General features: G+C 45.8%; 1 protein-coding gene across 2 annotated transcripts in view; it reads left to right on the top strand.

Moving 5' to 3' along the window:
- Positions 1 to 13,301, top strand: part of RALGPS1 (Ral GEF with PH domain and SH3 binding motif 1) — a 210,599-nt gene that overhangs the window by 103,969 nt on the left and 93,329 nt on the right. The gene's annotated exons all lie outside the window — the stretch shown is intronic.

The following is a 13,301-nucleotide window of genomic DNA, read 5'->3' on the forward strand; positions in this document are numbered from 1 at the left end:
AGATGTTTTCTTGTTTTATCACTTCCGTACCACTTCAGTCTGGAGGCACAACTCAGATCATTTAATGTTTCCCAATGTTTGCCAGGTAAGAGAGAGATGAAACTCAAGCAAGCTCTCAAGGTAGTCTAATAATGCTTGAGGAAATAATATATTAATTCAAGTTGGCTGAATTCCAGTGGGTTTATAAATGTTTGCCTGCTACTGATGCTGATCAGTTTTCCAGAACTCATTTGTTCTTTGCTCACTATTTGTTCTTTAAGATTTCCATCCATTGATGATAAAAACAGATGTATCCTAAAATCTCCCATTACTTAACTTTTATATAAATGGTATCTACTTATGGTCAATAACCACAGATTGTATTTAAAATAAATGTTGGAATTTTTGTTCTAAGTTTTAAATTCTGATTTTTAAAGAGGAATTAAAAATCAACAATTAACAAAACAGTATTACTTAACTTCCTCTCACATGCTGTTTTATATCCCAGCCATCTGAAAAAGCTCATACATATCTAAGTAATTTCTTAGGTTTTACTTAATTTTTCAGTCAGATTTGTACAAGATCTCCCTTGTGCTTGCAGGGAGCTGAGGAAACCTGCAGTAGAGTATTTTAAGATGGAGTCATCCGAGGGAAAATAAGACAGGAGGCAAGGCAGGGCGGTATCTTAGAGAGACTCACTGGTCCAGAGAGGCATGAGTTTTCAAAGGCCCTGGCATCTGAGGAAGTCGGCTGTTGCCTGTGAAAGCTCATGCCTCTCTGAATCAGTTTACCTCTAAGGTGTCACCCCACCCTGCCCTGTGTCTGACTTGAGAGTAGTGCAGCGCACTACCTGCCTCTCCAGGGGCAAATAAGGAGAGAAGTGTGTGTTTCAATGGAAAAGATGAATTTCTGTTGAGTAAAATTAAAATGTAGGCAAATCCATGTGCCATTTTAGTGGAGATTCTGCAGTTTCCCTATTTGTAGAAAACCAGTGCATAACATGTCAGAAATTGCATGCTACGTAGTGTATTTTGCCATTAGCTCACTAGCTTTCACTGGGACTGTTCCTTACTCCTTCAGTGGATGTGGCCTGTGACTCCTGCGGGACGTGGTATTGTTGGCATTTTGCAGGCCTGCTGTTGCCATTCGTGTGCAGTTTGACTTGAGAATATTTACAAGTTCCACATGCCCAAAAGACCCTGGTAGTGGGGCATGAAGGACCACCAAAGTTCATTCAGCTAGGCTTGGAGCAGTTTTAAAATGTTCTGGAAAACAGGTGTCTGCAGGAAACCGCCTGCTCCTTGGAACTGAGGCATGCTGTGGAAACGAGCACCTCATCATCAGACAGAGACCTGCAGGTGGGCCGGCCTGGGATTCCAGCTGCCCCCAAGCAGACGAGCGGATGGCACGTCATGCAGCTCATGGGATCCACAAGGGACTGGCTTTGTGGGCTGGCGGTCAGCTCTCTGCATGGCTCCCATGCTCACCCAGGCATTTAGTACCCAAAGCCATGAGGGGAGCTGGGCAGCCAGCTAAGAGTTTTACATTTCTGACTTTTTGGTCCATTTCAGGAGAAATTTTTTGGAAATGCAGATTTTTCCATAAGAAGGAACTCCCCGTTCCTGCCCAGCCCTGCTTTGGCACCTATTCAGCAAACCATTCTTACTGAACAGAGCCCTCCAACCTCTTCTGATATATAATTGACTTTATTGGTACTTAAGAACATGCTTAGGTAAGCACATGTTGAAGTATTTTATACAGTTGAGGTCAGAAAAGAAGCAGTTTCCTGTAGAGGCTGAGGTGAGACTTTCTTAGGCAGAGTTTTTCTTTTACAACATTAAAACCAGTTGATTTTTCTTCTACCTCAGAGAAACATTAGAAAGAGGTAAAAGAAGAGACGGGAAAGAGCAGAAACTGCTCAGCCTTGGTTTTTGGGCAGGCACGCTTTCTGAGCGACCCATAAGATGTGTGAGCACAGGCACAGTGTTTATGGCTTCCAACAACGTTCTGTGTGCTTTTTCTACATGGATCTTTCAAAATGGGATTTGAGGAGCTTTTCTTCCTCAGCGTTTGTTAAAATCTGCTTATCCAGGGGAATGAGAAAAGCATCCCTACGTGCCGGAGGTTAGGGTAATTTTATGTGGAGAGGCCATGTTTGCAGAAAATCAGAATGGCTTGGCAGACTCTTTTATTTCTGTGTCCTAGGGAGGCAACCTGGATCTTGAATTGATTATTTTACATGGTGTGGCTTCCATTTGGACAAAAAGGGTATTTGCTTAATTTAGAATTGCAAAGCTGTAAAGTAAAATTTATCTCCTTTCTTTTTCATAAGGAATTTAGGCTGATTTTACTTTATTTTGTTAGACTTCCTTTTAGTAAATGATGATAGAAAATAACCTTGAATCCAGTGATGGCAAGTTGATTCAGTATAAAATACATGGAAAGCTGAATAAGAACAGCTCAGTAACTGTGTTTCCATTTCAAAAGGGCAGACTTTGAGAAATTAAGGGAACTGGCTAGTGAAGCTGTCTGGGCTGAAAGGCTTTAATGTGGAGAAGACTTGATTTTTCTCTAACTTGCAAGTGCAGAAACTGTCTGGAATTTGCATCCCAGGGAAGGGGAAAATAAACTTGTACGAAGGCTCTCCAGATGGAACTGAATAAATGTCTCAAAAAGAATATTACGTATAAGCAGAAAGTCTAGAAAGAGTGGAAAAAGGGATTGATCAACAAAGACAGCTTCATTTTAGAGGTTAAGAAGTGTAAGTATAAGTCAGAGTTGCTGAAAATCAAGTTGAGTTTGAGTTTGCAAAGGAAATCAATACTAACAGCAAAAGTTCTGTAGCCATATGAATGAAGAGGGAACCAGGAAAGAAGTGGAGCCGTTCTGCACTGAGGATAGAGTAGAATTTAACCATCATTTAGAGGTGGCCCAGACACCAGAACCATAGGATCCTAGGGGTAGAAAGTACCACAAGTGCTGTCCAGTCTAACTCTTGCACAGACATACGGGCACTACATCACTGATCCATGGTCAGTGCCCGTCTTGTCTCCTGAAAGTTGACAGTGAAGGAAATCTTGCCACTCCCCTGGACAGTGTGTTCCACTGTCTTACTGCTCTGACAGAAAAGAGGTTTCTCCTGATAGCTAATCTAAACATGCTTTGCTGATACATTTTGATAAGTATGGTAATGGATAACATGGGAGCAAAGGCAGGATGGCAAATGGAAGCAAGCATGGAAACAGCAATTACCATGTCTAAGGACAAGGAAAAGTTCAGAGCTGAATACTCCTGGTTTGGAAGGACCAAATATTCCAACATACTGGAAAGAAGGGCACATGGAAATGCAGAATACATTTAACTGATTGGGGGTCCTGTCGTCTGAGTGGTGGGACAGTGATTATAATACCTATATTTAAGAGAGGGCATTGGGGATCTAGAGACGTGCCAGAGTGACATCAAGGGTATACAAAGTTTTAGATGAAATTTTAGAGGTGAGGTGCTTAAAGACATGGGGATGGACAGAAAAGGGATCAAATGTAAATGTAGCTTTGGTTTAGCAGAGGTGTACCATGACAATTTCATCTGGTATCTGTATTTGATAAGTGATGTTCTTTGATTAAGAGGAATGCAGTGGATCTAACGTATCTGAACTTCAGAAGAGCATCTGATATGGTGCCCTGTAAAAAAATGATTACATTGGAGAAGATATGGTTTAGTACAAGAATTTTAAAGTAGGAAAGGAACTAGCTAAAGGAAGATTACAAAACATGGATTCACAAAAGCTTATGCTCTCCATAGGTATCTTAGTTAGTTAGTAGTCTGTAAAGGCCCATATCTGCCCTGCCTTCTGACTGACTGCAGACTAAAATGGCTAACTGCCTCTCTAAAAGGGAAATTACTGCCACTATAGGAAGAGAAGCAGTCAGGCCAGGGGAATGTTACTTGTGGAGTTTCCCAAGTGTTGGTCCGGGACAGCAGTCTTTTAAAAATATTTTTATTTGTAACCTTGGCACCAAAGTGACAGCGTGTTAATGAAATGGCAGCAACTGCAAAGTGGGGGGCAGCAGTGCAGGGAGGATTGGAGTATTATGCAGGAAGACCTGGATAGTGCTGACATTTTGTACTGGAGTGAAATAAAGTGAAATTCAGTAGTGTAAAATGCAAAATTCAGTCATTCAAAATGCAAGATCATTCTAAGATAATGGACTAGAAGGACCACAGGTTCAGTCTGGTTGGGAGATGGCTAGCTGTGTTAACCTGATAGGATAAAGCATGAAATGCTCTATGTAAATGCATAGGAAATGCTGTGTCATTAAAGACACTTGCCTAGTGCCTGCCATGTATGAAATGCTAATCTGTTCTGTTTTGGGAGATATGTGTGAAAGATGCCAACAAGGGCTTTCTTGTGCTTTTTGTAGATTTTTAAGAATTCTTGTAACAATGAGAAATCTTAGGCCCTCAGTACAGAACAAAAATAAATCTATACTGAATTGTAAGGTGTAACTTTATAGTTTTTGGCCCTGGTCCTAGAGGGACTTATCTGCTTCTTACACTCACACAAAGCCTCCATTGCCTTGAACAATTAACAACCATAATGACAGAGGAATCTGAGTGCTGAGCAGTCACAGAATTTGAAAGCCATAAATAACGACACTGTTATTTGAAGGCACGAGCTGTAGTGTACCCACACATGCAGTTTGATAGAACAGATGGAAAATCTGTCAGTCATTAATTGTGCATCATATCTTGCATTTCTTGTTGACTTAGGACCTTATTCATTGGTAATGCTTCATGCCTTCCAAAGCTGCACAGGATTAATAGGTCCTGATATTGTCGGTCCCATTATAGGTTTCCAAACACTGAAAAAAATTCTCTGTTGCTCCTAGTTCCCACTGGCTGCTTCTGGGACTGAGGAGGGGGACAAATAAAAACATGTATGAAATGGCTGAATGCTTAGGACAGTATTGCATGAGCACCAGAGTTACTTCTTCCAAGGTCTGTGTTAAACTCTGCTTGGTAGTAGTAAACAGCTCCCAGCAGGCCTTCCAGCTCTTGGGGACCCATACAGGCCATTCCACGCTCATGGGGGAGCTCTTGGGGTTACTGTGGTGTTAAAGTTGTCTTTGTGCTCATTGCAGATGAAGCTGCAGCCAGCTCCTGGCCCCTGTGCGTTGCTGGAGTGGAAAGAGAGAATCTGGACCAACAGAGATTCTTTTTAGTGCAAAAGTATATAAATCATCATTTCAGCTAAATATATAGGAGCTGCTGCTTATTCCTTCAAAACCAAAAATTTTATTTTTAAAAACTTTCTGATTCGGGCCTAGGTTCACATTTCCCCATTAGTTCTTGTTTTTATTAGATGGCAGATTTATTGCTGCAGTGACAAAGATTAAATTATGAATTCCAAAGGGTTTCAGTCCAAGGTCACTTGGAGAGCACTGTTGGGAGTGTGTTGCTCTTAATACTTTTTCCTCCTTTCAGTTTTGAGATGGGTAAATACAGAGCTGACAATGTGTCCTTTCTTTTGCAAAAATACAAAGGAGAGGATGGCAGTCTGTTTAGGTGATATGTTGATTTTTGCTACTCCAGGAAAGCACTGTTGTTTACTGAAGCAGCGCGGTGTTTTGCTGCTGCTTGTATTAGCAGCTTGGCTTCTAACCCAGACCTTTTGTATAGTGTCATCCTGGTACCGGGACTAAAAAAGCACAGAACTTTCTGGAACAACTGTCGCTTTATGTGTGTCAAACAACAGTGATGGTTTTAGCCTGTTCAAGTGATGACTTGCCACTTCATGGAACTACAGAGGCAAACGGGATGTTTCGAAGGAATCTCCTTTTTCTCTGAACCTTTTAAGGTTGGTTGTTACTGTAAAACCTAATAAAATCATGTCAATTTAGTTTTCCTTTATAGCTCATGAATTAACAGCTGTGGCCCAGTGTTGTCATGTCGCAGCAGGAGCACTCACATTTCTACTTGTCTGCATTTCTACATGGGGTTGTAGAAAATTGTGAACTATATTATTCATATTCCTGAAAGTATGTATGTTGTTTGTTTGTTAAAACTGTGTTTGGACCAGAGGATGTCTATGCAATGCCATGTTACTGAGGGGAAGTCTGTTTTGGGGATAAGGATTAGTGCTTTCTAACAGGCTTAGCTGGTGTGCATCTGTCATCCTTCAGAAAGTAATATGTTTGGAGCACGTATTTTTGCTGTTCATCTCTAAGCATTGTCTCTGTCTCCTCCTGCCAGTTCCCAAGACTTCATCATTTTTTGTTTTCAAAAGAATTTTCAGAAAAATGTAGAGTGCTATTCAAATCCAAGTCTCATTTGGTAAGAGTGCCGTTTAACAGCCTGGGCTTCCACGTGTGCAGAAACATTTCACGAGAGGAATTTTTAAATGAGCATTCCAGTAACTCAGTGCAGAAATAGACTTCCTGCCACTGAATTAAGCACTTCCATTGAAGTAATTTTTTAATCCCTTTCTTTGGTAAATGTGGTGGGAAAGGTTATGGCCTGTATTACATAATTTCTTGGCTTTCTGTAGGATTACCTTTGAGTAATCAAGTTGAGGGGTTTTTTTGTTTTTCTTTATGGAAATGGTGTAAGCCTCTCTTTGAACCAGGTTCTGAGCAAGGGTTGCAAAGAAACCCATTTATATGTTGTTCAAAGTAACATAATATGTGCACCATCTTCATGAATACTGACTGTAACTTATGCGCATGCTGCTCTCTCGGCACAGTCTGATTAATTCAGCAGCCCAGAGTCAGTGTTACTACTTCTGTCAGTTTTATCGCAGGTGTCATAAGCTTGGTATTTTTCTTAAGGCCTCAGTTCCTGGGTTGAGGTGATTTTTATGGTTATGGAGAAAAACGTGAAAATCTGATCACCTGTAACCCAGTGGCTCTGAAAACAGAAAGCAAGCTAGAAAACCTCGGAGTTTGTTTTGTAAATATCAGCAATTCTGAGTCAGTCTTGTGACAGTCTCCTCTGACTGGCGCACACGTGATTCTGATGCGCAGCGATGGGCCACACAGTTTGTACTACCAGACCACTTGCTTTGCTGCTTCCTTGGCATCCACAGCCTCAAGCAGCCATTTAGAAAGATGGCAGATTGCATCGACACTGAAGTTTACCTGTTACAGTGGTCCAGTTCTCCTGGATTTGCTGCAGTCATGTTTGTTTTGATTTTCCTTCAAACACGAAAGATGCTTTGGAGTAACGACTCTTAATGCTATATATTGCAGAAACTTTTACCAAAGGTTGCTCTAATGGGGTAGCACTTGCTTTATGGCTTTCGTCCTCTGACAGATTACCCTTGTCTCTGAACATTTCTCTAAATGATCTTCTACCAAGAGTTTATTGCGGACCAGCTGATATTTCTTGTTCTGCCTTTGGATGTATGTGTGTAGTCATTTGTTCACAGAAGTATGTTGCAATGGAATTTGAGATATTGTGCAGCTGTATAACAGTTGCCATTAACTGAGTCCTTAACTGCAGTACTCCTTTCTTTCTGACACTTTTCTGACTCATTGGCCGGGCACAGAAATTACATTTTATTGGTATAAGTGATTGGAAACTGGTCTATACCTACAGCAGAAGTAGTTCAGCACACAAAGCCAGTCTATCTGTAACAAAACAGAAGTTCAGCACATATAGACTGCCCTCCCATACCAAAGGGCGAATGTGTGCTCTGTTCCCTATCAAGCCACGGACCGAAGACTGCATAACTTTAGATCGATTCTGCCTTGGCTTTGAATGTCTGTACCTAACCATTATATTTAAAGATAGACAAAAGTTGAAAAGTGTGAACTGTTTTGTGTGTAGTTGGATAAGGGACGAGTTAATTCAGGAGAACTGTAAACTCTTCCTGCACCAAGGTAAAAGACAAACTACATCAACCAAAGTCCAGCAACTAAGATGAGCAGGCAGGTTGGGGCAGGGGTTCCCAAGCATGTGCCTGGAAGCTACACTTGGTAGCTTCCAGGCTCTCCCAGGGCACATAACTATGCAGAAGTGAGGAAAGGGTCGGAGGAGTCTGTCATCTCAAAAGAAAGTGCATGCTGAATGCTTATCTGCTGTAGTCTAGATTTTAAAGCCAGAATGTCTTGATGCGCACTTGTGTATCTCGTTGGAGGGGATTTCCAGTTATTCTGTCCAGCTACAGCCCTGTTGGTCAGTCATGGCCTGCCTAAGCCGATGGCCTTTGGGCTAGCGTCCATTGCCAATGGCAGATGGGAGAACAGCAGGGTTAGTGTTCACGTCTGACAGGGTTCAGGTCCCTTCTAGGGTTAGAAGGGACCTGAACAGATCATCAAGTCCGACCCCCTTCCCTGAGCAGGAATGAGTGCTGGGATCATAATAGCCCAGCCAGGCATCTATCCAACCTCCTCTTGAAGACCCCCAGGGTAGGGAAGAGCACCACCTCCCTCAGGAGCCCATTCCAGAGCCTGATAGCCCTAACCATAAAGTAGCGCCTCCTGATATCAAGCCTGAACCTTGTTTCAATCAATTTGTGGCCGTTATTCCTTGTTATCCCAGGTGGTGCCCATGGGAACAGAGCCTCACCTATTATCTGATGGTCCCCTCAGTGAGTTCATAGATGGCCATTAGATCCCTTCTCAGTCTTCTCTTGTGGAGGCTGAACAGGTTCAGGTCCCACAGCCTCTCCTCGTCGGGCCTGCCCTACTGCCCCCAGTCATGCGAGTGGCCTCCTCTGGACCCTCTCCATGTTGTCCACATCCCTCATGAAATGCAGCACACACAACAGGACACAGTACTCCAGCTGCAGCCTGACCAGTGCCGCATAGAGGGGGAGGATCACCTCCTTGGACCTGCTTGAGATGCATCTGTGGATGCACGACAAGGTGCTGTTAGCCTTCCTGACCCTTTCCTTGCATTGGTGGCTCGTGTCCATCCTGGAGTCGGCAGTGACTCCAAGATCCCTTTCAGCCACTGTGTTGTTGAGAAGGGTGTTCCCCAGCCTGTAGTTGTGTTGCTGGTTCCTTCTCCCTCGATGCATCACCTTGCACTTGTCTGTGTTGAATTCCATCCTATTCTCATCTGCCCACCTCTGTAACCTGTCTAGATCTAGCTGGATCCTGTCCCTCCCCTCCAGCATGCCCACCTCGCCCCATGACTTGGTATCATCAGTGAATTTGGACACCGTGCTTTCCACACCCACATCCAGATTGCTGATAAAAATATTGAAAGGTGTGGGCCCAAGGACCAAGCCCTGGGGGATTCCACTGCCCACATCCCTCCAGGTCGAAAACAACCCATCCACCACCGCTCCCTGTGTGCAACTATTTAGCCAGTTTGCCACCCATCTGACTGTGTAGGCATCAGTGCCACGGTCTCCTAGTTTTGTTTTGTTTTTTACAAGCACGTGGTGAGAAACGGTGTCAAAGGCCTTAAAGTCCAGGAAGACGACATCCACCTCAACACCTTCGTCCAGGGACTTTGTGACCTGGTTGTAAAAGGAAACCAGGTTAGTCGGTCAAGATCTGCCCGCAGCGAGCCCATGTTGATTTCCCCTGAGCATGACCTCCCCTGCTGGGCCCCCGCAGATGTGCTCCTGGATAACTTTCTCAAAGGTCTTCCCAAGGACCGAGGTAAGACTGACTGGCCTATAGTTACCGGAATCCTCCTTTCTCCCCTTCTTGTAAATGGAGACCACATTGGCCCATTTCCTTCTATGACCAGGTGACCTATAACCTGGACAAGGGAGAAGAGATTGATGTCATATATCTTGACTTCAAAAAAGTCTTCCATCTGGTATCCTATGATCACGTCATGGCGAAACTGGCCAATTGTGGCCTTGGGTCCACCATGATCTGCTGGCTGGGAAATTGGCTCTGTGGTCGTACCCAGAGGGTAGTAATTGATGGCAGTCGCTCATCGTGGTGCCGTGTGACCAGTGGGGTCCCCCAAGGCTCTGTCCTTGCACCTATATTGTTCAACGTCTTCATTAATGATGTGGACATTGGAGTCAGAAGCGGACTAGCAAAGTTCGCCAATGACACCAAACTTTGGGGCAAAGCATCCAAACCAGAAGACAGGAGGGCAATCCAAGCTGACCTGGACAGGCTCAGCAAATGGGCAGACGAGAACCTGATGGTGTTTAACACTGAAAAATGCAAGGTTCTCCACCTTGGGAGGAAAAACCTGCAGCATCCTTATAGGCTCGGCAGTGCTACGCTGGTTAGCACTACAGAAGAAAGAGACTTGGGGGTCATCATTGACCACAAGATGAACATGAGTCTGCAATTCGATGCTTCGACTAGTAAAGCGACCAAAATGCTGGCTTGCATCCATAGATGCTTCTCAAGCAAATCCCGGGACGTCATTCTCCCCTTGTACTCAGCCTTGGTGAGGCCGCAGCTGGAGTACTGCATCCAGTTTTGGGCTCCACAATTCAAAAAGGATGTGGAGAAGCTTGAGAGAGTCCAGAGGAGAGCCACGCGCATGATCAGAGGTCAGGAAAACAGATCTTACGACGACAGGCTGAGAGCCATGGGGCTCCTTTGCTTGGAAAAGCGCAGGCTCGGGGTGATCTGGTGGCCACCTATAAATTTATCGGGGTGACCACCAGGATCTGGGGGAACGTCTGTTCACCAGAGCACTCCAAGGGATGACGAGGTCAAACGGTCACAAACTCCTGCAAGACCGTTTCAGGTTGGACATAAGGAAGAATTTCTTTACTGTCCGAGCCCCCAAGGTCTGGAGCAGTCTGCCAGCGGAGGTGGTTCAAGCACCTACACTGAACACCTTCAAGAGCCAATTGGATGCTTATCTTGCTGGGATCCTATGACCCCAGCTGACTTCCTGCCCTTCAGGCAGGGGGGCTGGACTCGATGATCTTCCAAAGTCCCTTCCAGCCCTAATGTCTATGAAATCTTTTCCAGTACTCTGGTACCTGGCCAGAGCCCCATGAGCAGCCCTTGTTCTGTCTTTGCCTTGGCCTTCCTAATAGCCTTCTTGCAATCGCAAGCAACGGCGGTGTAATCCTCCTTGGTGATGGCCCCTTGCCTCCTCTGATTGTATGCCACCTCTTTTGCCCTCAGGCCCTCCTGGATGCCTTTACTGAGTCAAGGGGGCTTTTTAGCACTCCTGCTCCCTTTTGGTTTGCATTGGGATTGACTCCCTCTGAGCTCGGAGGATGGTCTCCTTAAGGAACAACCACCCGTCCTGGACGCCCATCTCATTGAGGCTCCGAGTCCCCCAATGTCTGTCTTACTAATCTCCTTAGCTCATTGAAGTCTAGGGCTTTTGCCTTACTGCTTGCTTTCACCACCCTGCACTGGATAGTAAATTCCAGCAGACGGTGGTCACAAACACCTAGGTAGTCAAGCACCCACAGGTCCCTCACCAGGTCATCACCTGTGGCAAGGACCAAGTCTAGCAAGGCATTTCCTGTGGTGGGACTGTGCACCTCCTGGGTTAGCTGGAGGTCCTGTAACTCGGTTAGGAACCTACATGAGCGTTCAGACCTGGCTGACTGCTCTTCCCAGCAGATGTCTAGGTAGTTTAGGTCACCCATGACAACCACATCCCTTGACTTTACAGCCTCTGTGAGCTGACCTGAGGGTTCCTGGTCCAGCTCGTCCCCCTGGTGAGGCAGTCAGTAGTAGATACCCACTATCAAGTCCCTTTCCCCATGACCCCCTTGTATCCTAACCCAGAGCACCTCAGTTTGCCCCTCCTCAGAACCCATCCTGATCATCAAGGATGTGTACTGCTCTTTAACATAGAGCACTACAACCCCCTCCCTTTTTTTCCTACTCTCTCCCGTCTATACAGCCTATAGCCCTCGATGTCCACTGTCAGGTCATGGGTAGAATCCCACCAGGTTGCTGTAAGCCCAGCCAGGTCTGGGTTTTTGCTAGCTAGCAGGAGGGTGAGTTCCTCCTGCTTATTTCCCATACTTTTAGCATTTGTGTAGAGGTGGTTGAGACCTCCCCTGGGTGTTTGTGCTGTCCTCTTGTTCCCAGGCCCTTGTCACTTACCTGGGTTGTTCCTGCTCGCGTCACCTGGCTTGACATCAAAGTGTCACCTCTGCATCCCCATCCTTTGACGAACCTAGTTTAAAGCTCACCATACGAGATCAGCCAACCTAACCAACCTTTCCAGCCCAAGCAGTCTGTTTCCTAATAACAGATGGGGGAGCTGAGATGGGGTTTAGCATGATTCCTGGAGTGAGGCTCCAGCGCACAACTGGTGCCACAGCGAGACATTTTAGTCACTGTCACTGCATTCTGTTGTAGCTCACTGAAAGAAGGTAAAGTAACTGAATGCTCCTTTCATCACAGGATTAGGGCCTGATTCACAGACCAGGGAGACAGGGGTCAGCCTGTCCTCTGATTCCAGTGGGATCTGGACCAGCCTCTTGCTGCTTGGTTTTGCTTTCTGGCCATTGGTTGCATGTGGTATCTATGACCCTGGCCCTTCAGGCCGGTGAGTAAGCCCCAGGAAAGGCTGAGCACCCACAGTTTTCTTGGATACCCCTGAGGGTGGAAGATGCAGTCCTGGGTGCTGTGCAGACCTCCAGAACCGGCACTTGTCTCCAACACCTTCAGTTCCAGCTAGTGTAGCAGCGTGGTGCAGTGCCGCCAGTAGATGAATGAGCTCTGCTCCAAGAGGTGTGGTGCTTGGCCATAAGTAGTTTAGCTATGTTTGCAGGCTGCGTAGTGCTGCGACTTTTCAGCAGCCGCAGCAGGAAGCTGCAAGGCACTGCCGGAAAGTTTGTCAGACTCTCTTCAGGGACTTTTCAGCAATGCAGCCCCAACATTTTGGGACTTTCCCAGAAAACTGGAGTCATCTGGTCACTTTAGCTGGTCTTGTCTGAAACTTCAAACTTCTAAAAAGTGTCTGTTAACTTGGCAGTGGCTCTGTCCTCAGGTGGTGTAGAGGGTGTAAGTGTTACAGCTGAGCTAAGTATTTAGGCAGCCAGAAGCTAGCAAATGTTTCTGAGGGCAAGTTCTGCCCTGGGCTGCTCATTACCCGCTGAGGTCATGCTGCCGCACAGATGCTGCTGGTTCTGAGACTCATGCTCGTGTGACTGGATCCCCCAGGGCTGTACAGGACCGGGCAGTAATGTGCAGAGATCCGGTTGGCGGTCTTCCGTGCTCTGCTGTGGGCGGGGCTGAGTGTGGCATTGCCGGCAGAGGGCACGCTGGGCCGTGGCACCGAGCGGGAGGCTGTAGCACTCCCTGCTGGGCCACGGTTCTGGGACTTCATAGTTTCTAGGGTCGGAAGGGACCTGAGCAGATCATCTAGTCTGACCCCCTGCCATGGCAGGAAAGAGTACTGGGGTCAAATGA

Source organism: Crocodylus porosus, unplaced genomic scaffold (genome assembly GCF_001723895.1).
Source record: "Crocodylus porosus isolate Cpor-Errol unplaced genomic scaffold, CroPor_comp1, whole genome shotgun sequence".
In the NCBI taxonomy this organism is placed as follows: Eukaryota; Metazoa; Chordata; order Crocodylia; family Crocodylidae; genus Crocodylus; species Crocodylus porosus.